The sequence below is a fragment of the Lepisosteus platostomus genome, chromosome 10 (assembly GCF_059453375.1).
Source record: "Lepisosteus platostomus isolate fLepPlt1 chromosome 10, fLepPlt1.hap1, whole genome shotgun sequence".
In the NCBI taxonomy this organism is placed as follows: Eukaryota; Metazoa; Chordata; class Actinopteri; order Semionotiformes; family Lepisosteidae; genus Lepisosteus; species Lepisosteus platostomus.
This window is the reverse complement of record NC_142620.1, coordinates 30,289,101-30,304,160: the sequence shown is the minus strand read 5'-3', so window position 1 is coordinate 30,304,160 and position 15,060 is coordinate 30,289,101.

Below are 15,060 nucleotides of genomic sequence, written 5' to 3'. Positions count from 1 at the left end.
GCAGAAGTTGTCAAAACGTGTTTTTCAGCACAAATAAACACGTTTTGGCAACTTTGGTCACCAACATGTAAGTTATAGGGCAGGAACAGAATACTTTTCAAAACGTGTTTTTCAGCCCGAAATAAACGCGTTTTCTCAACCCTTGGAATCACAGTGTAACTGACTGGCTCAGAAGAGCCCACTGAGTCAGCCCTTAACCCCAGTGTGCAGAAGTTGTCAAAACGTGTTTTTAAGCACAAATAAACACGTTTTGGCAACTTTGGTCACCAACATGTAAGTTATAGGGCAGGAACAGAACACTTTTCAAAACGTGTTTTTCAGCCCGAAATAAACGCGTTTTCTCAACTCTTGGAATCACAGTGTAACTGACTGGCTCAGAAGACCCCACTGATTCAGCCCTTAACCCCAGTGTGCAGAAGTTGTCAAAACGTGTTTTTCAGCACAAATAAACACGTTTTGGCAACTTTGGTCACCAACATGTAAGTTATAGGGCAGGAACAGAACACTTTTCAAAACGTGTTTTTCAGCCCGAAATAAACGCGTTTTCTCAACTCCTGGAATCACAGTGTAACTGACTGGCTCAGAAGAGCCCACTGAGTCAGCCCTTAACCCCAGTGTCCAGAAGTTGTCAAAACGTGTTTTTCAGCACAAATAAACACGTTTTGGCAACTTTGGTCAACAACATGTAAGTTATAGGGCAGGAACAGAACACTTTTCAAAACGTGTTTTTCAGCCCGAAATAAACGCGTTTTCTCAACTCTTGGAATCACAGTGTAACTGACTGGCTCAGAAGAGCCAACTGAGTCAGCCCTTAACCCCAGTGTGCAGAAGTTGTCAAAACGTGTTTTTCAGCACAAATAAACACGTTTTGGCAACTTTGGTCACCAACATGTAAGTTATAGGGCAGGAACAGAACACTTTTCAAAACGTGTTTTTCAGCCCGAAATAAACGCGTTTTCTCAACTCTTGGAATCACAGTGTAACTGACTGGCTCAGAAGAGCCCACTGAGTCAGCCCTTAACCCCAGTGTGCAGAAGTTGTCAAAACGTGATTTCAGCCCAAATAAACACGTTTTGGCAACTTTGGTCACCAACATGTAAGTTATAGGGCAGGAACAGAACACTTTTCAAAACGTGTTTTTCAGCCCGAAATAAACGCGTTTTCTCAACTCTTGGAATCACAGTGTAACTGACTGGCTCAGAAGAGCCCACTGAGTCAGCCCTTAACCCCAGTGTGCAGAAGTTGTCAAAACGTGTTTTTCAGCCCAAATAAACACGTTTTGGCAACTTTGGTCACCAACATGTAAGTTATAGGGCAGGAACAGAACACTTTTCAAAACGTGTTTTTCAGCCCGAAATAAACGCGTTTTCTCAACTCTTGGAATAACAGTGTAACTGACTGGCTCAGAAGAGCCCACTGAGTCAGCCCTTAACCCCAGTGTGCAGAAGTTGTCAAAACGTGTTTTTCAGCACAAATAAACACGTTTTGGCAACTTTGGTCAACAACATGTAAGTTATAGGGCAGGAACAGAACACTTTTCAAAACGTGTTTTTCAGCCCGAAATAAACGCGTTTTCTCAACCCTTGGAATCACAGTGTAACTGACTGGCTCAGAAGAGCCCACTGAGTCAGCCCTTAACCCCAGTGTGCAGAAGTTGTCAAAACGTGTTTTTCAGCACAAATAAACACGTTTTGGCAACTTTGGTCACCAACATGTAAGTTATAGGGCAGGAACAGAACACTTTTCAAAACGTGTTTTTCAGCCCGAAATAAACGCGTTTTCTCAACTCCTGGAATCACAGTGTAACTGACTGGCTCAGAAGAGCCCACTGAGTCAGCCCTTAACCCCAGTGTGCAGAAGTTGTCAAAACGTGTTTTTAAGCACAAATAAACACGTTTTGGCAACTTTGGTCACCAACATGTAAGTTATAGGGCAGGAACAGAACACTTTTCAAAACGTGTTTTTCAGCCCGAAATAAACGCGTTTTCTCAACTCTTGGAATCACAGTGTAACTGACTGGCTCAGAAGAGCCCACTGATTCAGCCCTTAACCCCAGTGTGCAGAAGTTGTCAAAACGTGTTTTTCAGCACAAATAAACACGTTTTGGCAACTTTGGTCACCAACATGTAAGTTATAGGGCAGGAACAGAACACTTTTCAAAACGTGTTTTTCAGCCCGAAATAAACGCGTTTTCTCAACTCCTGGAATCACAGTGTAACTGACTGGCTCAGAAGAGCCCACTGAGTCAGCCCTTAACCCCAGTGTGCAGAAGTTGTCAAAACGTGTTTTTCAGCACAAATAAACACGTTTTGGCAACTTTGGTCAACAACATGTAAGTTATAGGGCAGGAACAGAACACTTTTCAAAACGTGTTTTTCAGCCCGAAATAAACGCGTTTTCTCAACTCTTGGAATCACAGTGTAACTGACTGGCTCAGAAGAGCCCACTGAGTCAGCCCTTAACCCCAGTGTGCAGAAGTTGTCAAAACGTGTTTTTCAGCACAAATAAACACGTTTTGGCAACTTTGGTCAACAACATGTAAGTTATAGGGCAGGAACAGAACACTTTTCAAAACGTGTTTTTCAGCCCGAAATAAACGCGTTTTCTCAACTCTTGGAATCACAGTGTAACTGACTGGCTCAGAAGAGCCCACTGAGTCAGCCCTTAACCCCAGTGTGCAGAAGTTGTCAAAACGTGTTTTTCAGCACAAATAAACACGTTTTGGCAACTTTGGTCACCAACATGTAAGTTATAGGGCAGGAACAGAACACTTTTCAAAACGTGTTTTTCAGCCCGAAAAAAACGCGTTTTCTCAACTCCTGTAATCACAGTGTAACTGACTGGCTCAGAAGAGCCCACTGAGTCAGCCCTTAACCCCAGTGTGCAGAAGTTGTCAAAACGTGTTTTTCAGCACAAATAAACACGTTTTGGCAACTTTGGTCACCAACATGTAAGTTATAGGGCAGGAACAGAACACTTTTCAAAACGTGTTTTTCAGCCCGAAATAAACGCGTTTTCTCAACTCCTGGAATCACAGTGTAACTGACTGGCTCAGAAGAGCCCACTGAGTCAGCCCTTAACCCCAGTGTGCAGAAGTTGTCAAAACGTGTTTTTCAGCACAAATAAACACGTTTTGGCAGCTTTGGTCAACAACATGTAAGTTATAGGGCAGGAACAGAACACTTTTCAAAACGTGTTTTTCAGCCCGAAATAAACGCGTTTTCTCAACTCCTGGAATCACAGTGTAACTGACTGGCTCAGAAGAGCCCACTGAGTCAGCCCTTAACCCCAGTGTGCAGAAGTTGTCAAAACGTGTTTTTCAGCACAAATAAACACGTTTTGGCAACTTTGGTCACCAACATGTAAGTTATAGGGCAGGAACAGAACACTTTTCAAAACGTGTTTTTCAGCCCGAAATAAACGCGTTTTCTCAACTCCTGGAATCACAGTGTAACTGACTGGCTCAGAAGAGCCCACTGAGTCAGCCCTTAACCCCAGTGTGCAGAAGTTGTCAAAACGTGTTTTTCAGCACAAATAAACACGTTTTGGCAACTTTGGTCAACAACATGTAAGTTATAGGGCAGGAACAGAACACTTTTCAAAACGTGTTTTTCAGCCCGAAATAAACGCGTTTTCTCAACCCTTGGAATCACAGTGTAACTGACTGGCTCAGAAGAGCCCACTGAGTCAGCCCTTAACCCCAGTGTGCAGAAGTTGTCAAAACGTGTTTTTAAGCACAAATAAACACGTTTTGGCAACTTTGGTCACCAACATGTAAGTTATAGGGCAGGAACAGAACACTTTTCAAAACGTGTTTTTCAGCCCGAAATAAACGCGTTTTCTCAACTCCTGGAATCACAGTGTAACTGACTGGCTCAGAAGAGCCCACTGAGTCAGCCCTTAACCCCAGTGTGCAGAAGTTGTCAAAACGTGTTTTTCAGCACAAATAAACACGTTTTGGCAACTTTGGTCACCAACATGTAAGTTATAGGGCAGGAACAGAACACTTTTCAAAACGTGTTTTTCAGCCCGAAAAAAACGCGTTTTCTCAACTCCTGTAATCACAGTGTAACTGACTGGCTCAGAAGAGCCCACTGAGTCAGCCCTTAACCCCAGTGTGCAGAAGTTGTCAAAACGTGTTTTTCAGCACAAATAAACACGTTTTGGCAACTTTGGTCACCAACATGTAAGTTATAGGGCAGGAACAGAACACTTTTCAAAACGTGTTTTTCAGCCCGAAATAAACGCGTTTTCTCAACTCCTGGAATCACAGTGTAACTGACTGGCTCAGAAGAGCCCACTGAGTCAGCCCTTAACCCCAGTGTGCAGAAGTTGTCAAAACGTGTTTTTCAGCACAAATAAACACGTTTTGGCAGCTTTGGTCAACAACATGTAAGTTATAGGGCAGGAACAGAACACTTTTCAAAACGTGTTTTTCAGCCCGAAATAAACGCGTTTTCTCAAATCCTGGAATCACAGTGTAACTGACTGGCTCAGAAGAGCCCACTGAGTCAGCCCTTAACCCCAGTGTGCAGAAGTTGTCAAAACGTGTTTTTCAGCACAAATAAACACGTTTTGGCAACTTTGGTCACCAACATGTAAGTTATAGGGCAGGAACAGAACACTTTTCAAAACGTGTTTTTCAGCCCGAAATAAATGCGTTTTCTCAACTCTTGGAATCACAGTGTAACTGACTGGCTCAGAAGAGCCCACTGAGTCAGCCCTTAACCCCAGTGTGCAGAAGTTGTCAAAACGTGTTTTTCAGCACAAATAAACACGTTTTGGCAACTTTGGTCAACAACATGTAAGTTATAGGGCAGGAACAGAACACTTTTCAAAACGTGTTTTTCAGCCCGAAATAAACGCGTTTTCTCAACTCTTGGAATCACAGTGTAACTGACTGGCTCAGAAGAGCCCACTGAGTCAGCCCTTAACCCCAGTGTGCAGAAGTTGTCAAAACGTGTTTTTCAGCACAAATAAACACGTTTTGGCAACTTTGGTCACCAACATGTAAGTTATAGGGCAGGAACAGAACACTTTTCAAAACGTGTTTTTCAGCCCGAAATAAACGCGTTTTCTCAACTCCTGGAATCACAGTGTAACTGACTGGCTCAGAAGAGCCCACTGAGTCAGCCCTTAACCCCAGTGTGCAGAAGTTGTCAAAACGTGTTTTTCAGCCCAAATAAACACGTTTTGGCAACTTTGGTCAACAACATGTAAGTTATAGGGCAGGAACAGAACACTTTTCAAAACGTGTTTTTCAGCCCGAAATAAACGCGTTTTCTCAACTCTTGGAATCACAGTGTAACTGACTGGCTCAGAAGAGCCCAATGAGTCAGCCCTTAACCCCAGTGTGCAGAAGTTGTCAAAACGTGTTTTTCAGCACAAATAAACACGTTTTGGCAACTTTGGTCAACAACATGTAAGTTATAGGGCAGGAACAGAACACTTTTCAAAACGTGTTTTTCAGCCCGAAATAAACGCGTTTTCTCAACCCTTGGAATCACAGTGTAACTGACTGGCTCAGAAGAGCCCACTGAGTCAGCCCTTAACCCCAGTGTGCAGAAGTTGTCAAAACGTGTTTTTCAGCACAAATAAACACGTTTTGGCAACTTTGGTCACCAACATGTAAGTTATAGGGCAGGAACAGAACACTTTTCAAAACGTGTTTTTCAGCCCGAAATAAACGCGTTTTCTCAACTCCTGGAATCACAGTGTAACTGACTGGCTCAGAAGAGCCCACTGAGTCAGCCCTTAACCCCAGTGTGCAGAAGTTGTCAAAACGTGTTTTTAAGCACAAATAAACACGTTTTGGCAACTTTGGTCACCAACATGTAAGTTATAGGGCAGGAACAGAACACTTTTCAAAACGTGTTTTTCAGCCCGAAATAAACGCGTTTTCTCAACTCTTGGAATCACAGTGTAACTGACTGGCTCAGAAGAGCCCACTGATTCAGCCCTTAACCCCAGTGTGCAGAAGTTGTCAAAACGTGTTTTTCAGCACAAATAAACACGTTTTGGCAACTTTGGTCACCAACATGTAAGTTATAGGGCAGGAACAGAACACTTTTCAAAACGTGTTTTTCAGCCCGAAATAAACGCGTTTTCTCAACTCCTGGAATCACAGTGTAACTGACTGGCTCAGAAGAGCCCACTGAGTCAGCCCTTAACCCCAGTGTGCAGAAGTTGTCAAAACGTGTTTTTCAGCACAAATAAACACGTTTTGGCAACTTTGGTCAACAACATGTAAGTTATAGGGCAGGAACAGAACACTTTTCAAAACGTGTTTTTCAGCCCGAAATAAACGCGTTTTCTCAACTCTTGGAATCACAGTGTAACTGACTGGCTCAGAAGAGCCCACTGAGTCAGCCCTTAACCCCAGTGTGCAGAAGTTGTCAAAACGTGTTTTTCAGCACAAATAAACACGTTTTGGCAACTTTGGTCAACAACATGTAAGTTATAGGGCAGGAACAGAACACTTTTCAAAACGTGTTTTTCAGCCCGAAATAAACGCGTTTTCTCAACTCTTGGAATCACAGTGTAACTGACTGGCTCAGAAGAGCCCACTGAGTCAGCCCTTAACCCCAGTGTGCAGAAGTTGTCAAAACGTGTTTTTCAGCACAAATAAACACGTTTTGGCAACTTTGGTCACCAACATGTAAGTTATAGGGCAGGAACAGAACACTTTTCAAAACGTGTTTTTCAGCCCGAAAAAAACGCGTTTTCTCAACTCCTGTAATCACAGTGTAACTGACTGGCTCAGAAGAGCCCACTGAGTCAGCCCTTAACCCCAGTGTGCAGAAGTTGTCAAAACGTGTTTTTTCAGCACAAATAAACACGTTTTGGCAACTTTGGTCACCAACATGTAAGTTATAGGGCAGGAACAGAACACTTTTCAAAACGTGTTTTTCAGCCCGAAATAAACGCGTTTTCTCAACTCCTGGAATCACAGTGTAACTGACTGGCTCAGAAGAGCCCACTGAGTCAGCCCTTAACCCCAGTGTGCAGAAGTTGTCAAAACGTGTTTTTCAGCACAAATAAACACGTTTTGGCAGCTTTGGTCAACAACATGTAAGTTATAGGGCAGGAACAGAACACTTTTCAAAACGTGTTTTTCAGCCCGAAATAAACGCGTTTTCTCAACTCCTGGAATCACAGTGTAACTGACTGGCTCAGAAGAGCCCACTGAGTCAGCCCTTAACCCCAGTGTGCAGAAGTTGTCAAAACGTGTTTTTCAGCACAAATAAACACGTTTTGGCAACTTTGGTCACCAACATGTAAGTTATAGGGCAGGAACAGAACACTTTTCAAAACGTGTTTTTCAGCCCGAAATAAACGCGTTTTCTCAACTCCTGGAATCACAGTGTAACTGACTGGCTCAGAAGAGCCCACTGAGTCAGCCCTTAACCCCAGTGTGCAGAAGTTGTCAAAACGTGTTTTTCAGCACAAATAAACACGTTTTGGCAACTTTGGTCAACAACATGTAAGTTATAGGGCAGGAACAGAACACTTTTCAAAACGTGTTTTTCAGCCCGAAATAAACGCGTTTTCTCAACCCTTGGAATCACAGTGTAACTGACTGGCTCAGAAGAGCCCACTGAGTCAGCCCTTAACCCCAGTGTGCAGAAGTTGTCAAAACGTGTTTTTAAGCACAAATAAACACGTTTTGGCAACTTTGGTCACCAACATGTAAGTTATAGGGCAGGAACAGAACACTTTTCAAAACGTGTTTTTCAGCCCGAAATAAACGCGTTTTCTCAACTCCTGGAATCACAGTGTAACTGACTGGCTCAGAAGAGCCCACTGAGTCAGCCCTTAACCCCAGTGTGCAGAAGTTGTCAAAACGTGTTTTTCAGCACAAATAAACACGTTTTGGCAACTTTGGTCACCAACATGTAAGTTATAGGGCAGGAACAGAACACTTTTCAAAACGTGTTTTTCAGCCCGAAAAAAACGCGTTTTCTCAACTCCTGTAATCACAGTGTAACTGACTGGCTCAGAAGAGCCCACTGAGTCAGCCCTTAACCCCAGTGTGCAGAAGTTGTCAAAACGTGTTTTTCAGCACAAATAAACACGTTTTGGCAACTTTGGTCACCAACATGTAAGTTATAGGGCAGGAACAGAACACTTTTCAAAACGTGTTTTTCAGCCCGAAATAAACGCGTTTTCTCAACTCCTGGAATCACAGTGTAACTGACTGGCTCAGAAGAGCCCACTGAGTCAGCCCTTAACCCCAGTGTGCAGAAGTTGTCAAAACGTGTTTTTCAGCACAAATAAACACGTTTTGGCAGCTTTGGTCAACAACATGTAAGTTATAGGGCAGGAACAGAACACTTTTCAAAACGTGTTTTTCAGCCCGAAATAAACGCGTTTTCTCAAATCCTGGAATCACAGTGTAACTGACTGGCTCAGAAGAGCCCACTGAGTCAGCCCTTAACCCCAGTGTGCAGAAGTTGTCAAAACGTGTTTTTCAGCACAAATAAACACGTTTTGGCAACTTTGGTCACCAACATGTAAGTTATAGGGCAGGAACAGAACACTTTTCAAAACGTGTTTTTCAGCCCGAAATAAATGCGTTTTCTCAACTCTTGGAATCACAGTGTAACTGACTGGCTCAGAAGAGCCCACTGAGTCAGCCCTTAACCCCAGTGTGCAGAAGTTGTCAAAACGTGTTTTTCAGCACAAATAAACACGTTTTGGCAACTTTGGTCAACAACATGTAAGTTATAGGGCAGGAACAGAACACTTTTCAAAACGTGTTTTTCAGCCCGAAATAAACGCGTTTTCTCAACCCTTGGAATCACAGTGTAACTGACTGGCTCAGAAGAGCCCACTGAGTCAGCCCTTAACCCCAGTGTGCAGAAGTTGTCAAAACGTGTTTTTCAGCACAAATAAACACGTTTTGGCAACTTTGGTCAACAACATGTAAGTTATAGGGCAGGAACAGAACACTTTTCAAAACGTGTTTTTCAGCCCGAAATAAACGCGTTTTCTCAACTCTTGGAATCACAGTGTAACTGACTGGCTCAGAAGAGCCCACTGATTCAGCCCTTAACCCCAGTGTGCAGAAGTTGTCAAAACGTGTTTTTCAGCACAAATAAACACGTTTTGGCAACTTTGGTCACCAACATGTAAGTTATAGGGCAGGAACAGAACACTTTTCAAAACGTGTTTTTCAGCCCGAAATAAACGCGTTTTCTCAACTCCTGGAATCACAGTGTAACTGACTGGCTCAGAAGAGCCCACTGAGTCAGCCCTTAACCCCAGTGTGCAGAAGTTGTCAAAACGTGTTTTTCAGCACAAATAAACACGTTTTGGCAACTTTGGTCAACAACATGTAAGTTATAGGGCAGGAACAGAACACTTTTCAAAACGTGTTTTTCAGCCCGAAATAAACGCGTTTTCTCAACTCCTGGAATCACAGTGTAACTGACTGGCTCAGAAGAGCCCACTGAGTCAGCCCTTAACCCCAGTGTGCAGAAGTTGTCAAAACGTGTTTTTCAGCACAAATAAACACGTTTTGGCAACTTTGGTCATCAACATGTAAGTTATAGGGCAGGAACAGAACACTTTTCAAAACGTGTTTTTCAGCCCGAAATAAACGCGTTTTCTCAACTCCTGGAATCACAGTGTAATTGACTGGCTCAGAAGAGCCCACTGAGTCAGCCCTTAACCCCAGTGTGCAGAAGTTGTCAAAACGTGTTTTTCAGCACAAATAAACACGTTTTGGCAACTTTGGTCAACAACATGTAAGTTATAGGGCAGGAACAGAACACTTTTCAAAACGTGTTTTTCAGCCCGAAATAAACGCGTTTTCTCAACCCTTGGAATCACAGTGTAACTGGCTGGCTCAGAAGAGCCCAATGAGTCAGCCCTTAACCCCAGTGTGCAGAAGTTGTCAAAACGTGTTTTTCAGCACAAATAAACACGTTTTGGCAACTTTGGTCAACAACATGTAAGTTATAGGGCAGGAACAGAACACTTTTCAAAACGTGTTTTTCAGCCCGAAATAAACGCGTTTTCTCAACCCTTGGAATCACAGTGTAACTGACTGGCTCAGAAGAGCCCACTGAGTCAGCCCTTAACCCCAGTGTGCAGAAGTTGTCAAAACGTGTTTTTAAGCACAAATAACCACGTTTTGGCAACTTTGGTCACCAACATGTAAGTTATAGGGCAGGAACAGAACACTTTTCAAAACGTGTTTTTCAGCCCGAAATAAACGCGTTTTCTCAACTCTTGGAATCACAGTGTAACTGACTGGCTCAGAAGAGCCCACTGATTCAGCCCTTAACCCCAGTGTGCAGAAGTTGTCAAAACGTGTTTTTCAGCACAAATAAACACGTTTTGGCAACTTTGGTCACCAACATGTAAGTTATAGGGCAGGAACAGAACACTTTTCAAAACGTGTTTTTCAGCCCGAAATAAACGCGTTTTCTCAACTCCTGGAATCACAGTGTAACTGACTGGCTCAGAAGAGCCCACTGAGTCAGCCCTTAACCCCAGTGTGCAGAAGTTGTCAAAACGTGTTTTTCAGCACAAATAAACACGTTTTGGCAACTTTGGTCAACAACATGTAAGTTATAGGGCAGGAACAGAACACTTTTCAAAACGTGTTTTTCAGCCCGAAATAAACGCGTTTTCTCAACCCTTGGAATCACAGTGTAACTGACTGGCTCAGAAGAGCCCACTGAGTCAGCCCTTAACCCCAGTGTGCAGAAGTTGTCAAAACGTGTTTTTAAGCACAAATAAACACGTTTTGGCAACTTTGGTCACCAACATGTAAGTTATAGGGCAGGAACAGAACACTTTTCAAAACGTGTTTTTCAGCCCGAAATAAACGCGTTTTCTCAACTCCTGGAATCACAGTGTAACTGACTGGCTCAGAAGAGCCCACTGAGTCAGCCCTTAACCCCAGTGTGCAGAAGTTGTCAAAACGTGTTTTTCAGCACAAATAAACACGTTTTGGCAACTTTGGTCAACAACATGTAAGTTATAGGGCAGGAACAGAACACTTTTCAAAACGTGTTTTTCAGCCCGAAATAAACGCGTTTTCTCAACCCTTGGAATCACAGTGTAACTGACTGGCTCAGAAGAGCCCACTGAGTCAGCCCTTAACCCCAGTGTGCAGAAGTTGTCAAAACGTGTTTTTCAGCCCAAATAAACACGTTTTGGCAACTTTGGTCAACAACATGTAAGTTATAGGGCAGGAACAGAACACTTTTCAAAACGTGTTTTTCAGCCCGAAATAAACGCGTTTTCTCAACTCTTGGAATCACAGTGTAACTGACTGGCTCAGAAGAGCCCACTGAGTCAGCCCTTAACCCCAGTGTGCAGAAGTTGTCAAAACGTGTTTTTCAGCCCAAATAAACACGTTTTGGCAACTTTGGTCACCAACATGTAAGTTATAGGGCAGGAACAGAACACTTTTCAAAACGTGTTTTTCAGCCCAAAATAAACGCGTTTTCTCAACCCTTGGAATCACAGTGTAACTGACTGGCTCAGAAGAGCCCACTGAGTCAGCCCTTAACCCCAGTGTGCAGAAGTTGTCAAAACGTGTTTTTCAGCCCAAATAAACACGTTTTGGCAACTTTGGTCAACAACATGTAAGTTATAGGGCAGGAACAGAACACTTTTCAAAACGTGTTTTTCAGCCCGAAATAAACGCGTTTTCTCAACTCTTGGAATCACAGTGTAACTGACTGGCTCAGAAGAGCCCACTGAGTCAGCCCTTAACCCCAGTGTGCAGAAGTTGTCAAAACGTGTTTTTCAGCCCAAATAAACACGTTTTGGCAACTTTGGTCACCAACATGTAAGTTATAGGGCAGGAACAGAACACTTTTCAAAACGTGTTTTTCAGCCCGAAATAAACGCGTTTTCTCAACTCTTGGAATCACAGTGTAACTGACTGGCTCAGAAGAGCCCACTGATTCAGCCCTTAGCCCCAGTGTGCAGAAGTTGTCAAAACGTGTTTTTCAGCACAAATAAACACGTTTTGGCAACTTTGGTCACCAACATGTAAGTTATAGGGCAGGAACAGAACACTTTTCAAAACGTGTTTTTCAGCCCGAAATAAACGCGTTTTCTCAACTCCTGGAATCACAGTGTAACTGACTGGCTCAGAAGAGCCCACTGAGTCAGCCCTTAACCCCAGTGTGCAGAAGTTGTCAAAACGTGTTTTTCAGCACAAATAAACACGTTTTGGCAACTTTGGTCAACAACATGTAAGTTATAGGGCAGGAACAGAACACTTTTCAAAACGTGTTTTTCAGCCCGAAATAAACGCGTTTTCTCAACTCTTGGAATCACAGTGTAACTGACTGGCTCAGAAGAGCCCACTGAGTCAGCCCTTAACCCCAGTGTGCAGAAGTTGTCAAAACGTGTTTTTCAGCACAAATAAACACGTTTTGGCAACTTTGGTCAACAACATGTAAGTTATAGGGCAGGAACAGAACACTTTTTAAAACGTGTTTTTCAGCCCGAAATAAACGCGTTTTCTCAACCCTTGGAATCACAGTGTAACTGACTGGCTCAGAAGAGCCCACTGAGTCAGCCCTTAACCCCAGTGTGCAGAAGTTGTCAAAACGTGTTTTTCAGCACAAATAAACACGTTTTGGCAACTTTGGTCAACAACATGTAAGTTATAGGGCAGGAACAGAACACTTTTCAAAACGTGTTTTTCAGCCCGAAATAAACACGTTTTCTCAACTCTTGGAATCACAGTGTAACTGACTGGCTCAGAAGAGCCCACTGAGTCAGCCCTTAACCCCAGTGTGCAGAAGTTGTCAAAACGTGTTTTTCAGCACAAATAAACACGTTTTGGCAACTTTGGTCAACAACATGTAAGTTATAGGGCAGGAACAGAACACTTTTCAAAACGTGTTTTTCAGCCCGAAATAAACACGTTTTCTCAACTCTTGGAATCACAGTGTAACTGACTGGCTCAGAAGAGCCCACTGAGTCAGCCCTTAACCCCAGTGTGCAGAAGTTGTCAAAACGTGTTTTTCAGCACAAATAAACACGTTTTGGCAACTTTGGTCACCAACATGTAAGTTATAGGGCAGGAACAGAACACTTTTCAAAACGTGTTTTTCAGCCCGAAATAAACGCTTTTTCTCAACTCTTGGAATCACAGTGTAACTGACTGGCTCAGAAGAGCCCACTGAGTCAGCCCTTAACCCCAGTGTGCAGAAGTTGTCAAAACGTGTTTTTCAGCACAAATAAACACGTTTTGGCAACTTTGGTCAACAACATGCAAGTTATAGGGAAGGAACAGAACACTTTTCAAAACGTGTTTTTCAGCCCGACATAAACGCGTTTTCTCAACCCTTGGAATCACAGTGTAACTGACTGGCTCAGAAGAGCCCACTGAGTCAGCCCTTAACCCCAGTGTGCAGAAGTTGTCAAAACGTGTTTTTCAGCACAAATAAACACGTTTTGGCAACTTTGGTCACCAACATGTAAGTTATAGGGCAGGAACAGAACACTTTTCAAAACGTGTTTTTCAGCCAGAAATAAACGCGTTTTCTCAACCCTTGGAATCACAGTGTAACTGACTGGCTCAGAAGAGCCCACTAAGTCAGCCCTTAACCCCAGTGTGCAGAAGTTGTCAAAACGTGTTTTTCAGCCCAAATAAACACGTTTTGGCAACTTTGGTCACCAACATGTAAGTTATAGGGCAGGAACAGAACACTTTTCAAAACGTGTTTTTCAGCCCGAAATAAACGCGTTTTCTCAACTCCTGGAATCACAGTGTAACTGACTGGCTCAGAAGAGCCCACTGAGTCAGCCCTTAACCCCAGTGTGCAGAAGTTGTCAAAACGTGTTTTTCAGCACAAATAAACACGTTTTGGCAACTTTGGTCAACAACATGTAAGTTATAGGGCAGGAACAGAACACTTTTCAAAACGTGTTTTTCAGCCCGAAATAAACGCGTTTTCTCAACTCCTGGAATCACAGTGTAACTGACTGGCTCAGAAGAGCCCACTGAGTCAGCCCTTAACCCCAGTGTGCAGAAGTTGTCAAAACGTGTTTTTCAGCACAAATAAACACGTTTTGGCAACTTTGGTCAACAACATGTAAGTTATAGGGCAGGAACAGAACACTTTTCAAAACGTGTTTTTCAGCCCGAAATAAACGCGTTTTCTCAACTCTTGGAATCACAGTGTAACTGACTGGCTCAGAAGAGCCCACTGAGTCAGCCCTTAACCCCAGTGTGCAGAAGTTGTCAAAACGTGTTTTTCAGCACAAATAAACACGTTTTGGCAACTTTGGTCAACAACATGTAAGTTATAGGGCAGGAACAGAACACTTTTTAAAACGTGTTTTTCAGCCCGAAATAAACGCGTTTTCTCAACCCTTGGAATCACAGTGTAACTGACTGGCTCAGAAGAGCCCACTGAGTCAGCCCTTAACCCCAGTGTGCAGAAGTTGTCAAAACGTGTTTTTCAGCACAAATAAACACGTTTTGGCAACTTTGGTCAACAACATGTAAGTTATAGGGCAGGAACAGAACACTTTTCAAAACGTGTTTTTCAGCCCGAAATAAACACGTTTTCTCAACTCTTGGAATCACAGTGTAACTGACTGGCTCAGAAGAGCCCACTGAGTCAGCCCTTAACCCCAGTGTGCAGAAGTTGTCAAAACGTGTTTTTCAGCACAAATAAACACGTTTTGGCAACTTTGGTTACCAACATGTAAGTTATAGGGCAGGAACAGAACACTTTTCAAAACGTGTTTTTCAGCCCGAAATAAACGCGTTTTCTCAACCCTTGGAATCACAGTGTAACTGACTGGCTCAGAAGAGCCCACTGAGTCAGCCCTTAACCCCAGTGTGCAGAAGTTGTCAAAACGTGTTTTTAAGCACAGATAAACACGTTTTGGCAACTTTGGTCACCAACATGTAAGTTATAGGGCAGGAACAGAACACTTTTCAAAACGTGTTTTTCAGCCCGAAATAAACGCGTTTTCTCAACTCCTGGAATCACAGTGTAACTGACTGGCTCAGAAGAGCCCACTGAGTCAGCCCTTAACCCCAGTGTGCAGAAGTTGTCAAAACGTGTT